This window comes from Dasypus novemcinctus, chromosome 27 (assembly GCF_030445035.2).
Source record: "Dasypus novemcinctus isolate mDasNov1 chromosome 27, mDasNov1.1.hap2, whole genome shotgun sequence".
NCBI classification, from domain to species: domain Eukaryota; kingdom Metazoa; phylum Chordata; class Mammalia; order Cingulata; family Dasypodidae; genus Dasypus; species Dasypus novemcinctus.
In genome coordinates this window covers 1,728,061-1,731,721 of record NC_080699.1, presented here as the reverse complement: position 1 = coordinate 1,731,721, position 3,661 = coordinate 1,728,061, and positions in this window count along the sequence as shown.

The following is a 3,661-nucleotide window of genomic DNA, read 5'->3' as shown; positions in this document are numbered from 1 at the left end:
GTGCAGTGTGTGGTGTGGGTGTGCGGTGTGGTGTGTGGTGTGGTATGTGGTGTGAGTGTGTGGTGTGCGGTGTGTGTGGTGTGGTGTGGGTGTGCGGTGTGGTGTGGGTGTGTGGTGTGGTGTGGTGTGTGGTGTGTGTGTGTGGTGTGCAGTGTGGTGTGCGGTGTGGTGAGGGTATGCGGCGTGGGTGTGTGGTGTGCGGTGTGGTATGTGTGGTGTGCAGTGTGGGTGTGCGGTATGGGTGTGTGGTGTGTGGTGTGTGTGGTGTGGTGTGTGGTGTGCGGTGTGGTGTGTGGTGTGCGGTGTGCGGTGTGGTGTGGTGTGTGGTGTGCGGTGTGGTGTGGTGTGTGGTGTGCGGTGTGGGTGTGTGGTGTGCGGTGTGGGTGTGTAGTGTGCGGTGTGGTATGTGTGGTGTGCAGTGTGGGTGTGCGGTATGGGTGTGCGGTGTGTGGTGTGGTGTCTGGTGTGTGGTGTGGTGTGGTGTGTGGTGTGGTGTACGGTGTGGTGTGCGGTGTGCGGTGTGGGTGTGTGGTGTGCAGTGTGGGTGTGTGGTGTGGTGTGTGGTGTGTGGTGTGGTGTCTGGTGTGTGGTGTGCGGTGTGGGTGTGTTGTGTGGTGTGTGGTGTGGTGTCTGGTGTGGTGTCTGGTGTGTGGTGTGCAGTGTGGGTGTGTGGTGTGTGGTGTGGTGTGGTATGTGGTGTGTGGTGTGGTGTGCGGTGAGGTGTGGTGTCTGGTGTGTGGTGTGGTGTGCGGTGTGGTGTGTGGTGTGCGGTGTGCCCCGTGGCGACTTTAATTTCCATCTCCTGATGCCTGATGAGGCTGAGCGCCTTTTCATGAGCTTGCCTGCCAAGCTTGCTCTACACCTTCTTTGGTGAAGTTTTCTTCAAATCTTTAGGTATGGGATCTGGGCATACGTTTTTTCAGGGAAAAAAACAAAACTCCCTAATGATTCTAACACGCAGCCAGGATTAAATATCATTACTGGAAAATTGAGTACAAACCTCTTATTTTGATCACATGGAGACTGAAATCTAGAGAGAGAAGGGGTCACTTGTAGAGCAAGGGCAATTCCAAGTCAACAAAGTCTCCCCTAAAACAACTGGGGAGGCTCATTTCTCACTGCAGACCCCTCTACGTCCTTCCATAAACCGATCACAATTTCCGGCTGTGAGGACTTCCTGACAGAATTAACTGCAGTCCCTGCTGCGGCCTGAACAGTCATCATTTGATGTAGTCATCTGAGTGTTCAATGATAAAAATTTGAAGGAATTGGCTTATTTCAATCAAACATGATAGAGTTGTACCTATGGTAAAATGGAAAGGGAAATCATTTCAGTGGTGTCCTGTACACTGTAGACTATAAAACTTCCAGGGCTCTATTTACTTAGACTGTGGTGTGAAAGTCCCTTCTAAAGTGCAGTGCACAACCTGCACAGCTGTACACAGTGGGCCTGAGTAGCCTTCCACTCTAAAGATCTGGGCCTCAGCTTCTGGCTGTGTGATTTAGGAAGTTGAGGGAAATCTCTGAATCTTGATTTAAAATCTATGAAATAGGTGTAATTGCTGCTCACTGGATAGATACATGAATGAAATGAGACGGTGTCAGGGATCAGCAAATCCCAAAAGGCTGCAGGAGCCAGGCACGTAACTTAAACCAGCAAAGCAGGTCAGATCAGAGAGGTGGCAGGGAAAGTGAGGTACTATGACAAACCGTAGAGCACCTGCTCTGTCGACTCAGCAGCAGGCAACCACGACCCCCCGGCCCTGTGTTCTCAGAGCTTCTGTTTTGCAAGGGAAGCCAGAAACCAAACACACCTGCGCTTCAGGTGTAGACCACGAGAAACGTGAAGGGGCTTAACACAGCACCTACCAGAAGGGCGTCGATACGCCGTAAGCGAAGCCGAGGGGTCGTGGGGGGCTCTCGAGCACCCTTCCTTCTCTGACGGCTTCTCGGCCGGGGGCCATGACCCTGCTTGTTTGGTCACCTTGTCCATCTTCCCGGCCACAGTGACTGGCCCAGGGGTGGACGTAACCCCAACCCTTTCCCCCTCAAAACAAGACGACTTCCGGGCCTTCCCTGCCCAGAGCTGAGAGAGGCTTCCTCTCCGGCTGTGACGCCGTAAGGGTGCCCTCCAGAGCTGGGAGAGCCTGGAGCATTCACTTTAGGAGAAGAAGCTGGGGCCGTGGGCTTGGAGACACTCGGGGTTCACCTGCTGCGCCTCCCTCTGTGCTGGGCGGGACTCCCACGGCACCAGGTCTGGCCTCTCCTGGGCCGGTGGCCTCTTCTGCTGGAAACACCTGTTTCCTCCGCAGCCACCACGTCACGAAGCCGTGGGGTGGCGCTGCCGGGGAGGGCAGCCCGCACGTCTCTTCCCAAACCTGCTTTCCACGATGCCCCTCTGGCAGCGTGACTCAGCCAGCTGGGAGGAGCTACACCACAGGACTGGCAAACGCGCAGGTGCGCGCTTCCCCAGCCCCTCCCCGACAGCTGGCCGTCACACGTCCACCAGCAGGCACGCAGCGGGCCCGTCACACGTCCACCAGCAGGCACGCAGCGGGCCCGTCACACGTCCACCAGCAGGCACGCAGCGGGCCCGGCAGCCTTGCTGTTGCTCTCGGCTCCGCTATGCGCTGGTCTTCTACTGGACACTGAGGAAGCAGTCTGCACACCTCACTGCTAAGAGCCCCGAGGGCCCCCCATCTCACCTGGCTCACCTGGAGGCTCGAGCTCCAGGGGCTGTGACCCGAGACATCCCCCGACTCACCGCAGGGCTTCCCATCACACCCTGTGCCCGTCACAACGACGGTCTGCATGGAGGAGGTGTTCCCTGCTCACGAGGACTTCAAAAGACCATTTATGCTAGGCTCTTAGTGTTTCACAGGAAGCCCTGGCAACCCCACAGGAAGGGTTCCAAGTGGATTCTGGGGACACTGCAGGCTGCTGGAGAGGTATGTGGGATCAGGGACACCCGTCTTTCTTAAATGCGCTCAGGTTGGCTCCCGCCTGCTCCTAAGAGCAATCCCACTCACTAAGTCTGCAGGCCTGGGAAGAGGAAGCAACGGAGGTGAAGAGAGGCAGTGGCAAGGTGTGCCTTCCAGAGGCTGTCCCCGGGACAGGGGATTCCTCCCAATTTGGTTAACACTCAGGAAAGGCAAGTTGATAAAACTCGATTTTAATCTCTGCATGATAGAGAAGGATTTGCTGGAAAGCGGACTTCTCTGCCTTTGGGCAGGTCCCTGGAATGATCCCTCCACCCTCTAGAAGGTCCAGGGACCGGTGGGAGCTCACCAACCTCCTACCAGCCTGCCAATCCCTCCCTTCTGGGCTTCCACTTCTCTGGAAGTTTTCTTCCAACAGCAGAGGATGCGCCTGGGTATGTTTGACCAGGAAATAACTGGGGAAGCACCCCTGGCCCAGAACATCCTCAGAGCTGCTGCCTGGCGCTCCTGGGGACACAGTTGGCACAGCGGCAGGCCGGGCTGGCCTTCAGTTTGCAGGTGCCAGGTGGTCGGGGGCTGCACCAGTTCTCAAAGGCTCACCTGGGGCTTCTCAATCTCTGCCACCTGTTCTTGGTGCGTTGCTTATTGTTACATGACTCGTGTGTTGTCCTCTTTTCAATGCCTAATGCAGCTGATTAATTCAGGAGAAGAGCAAACGAACA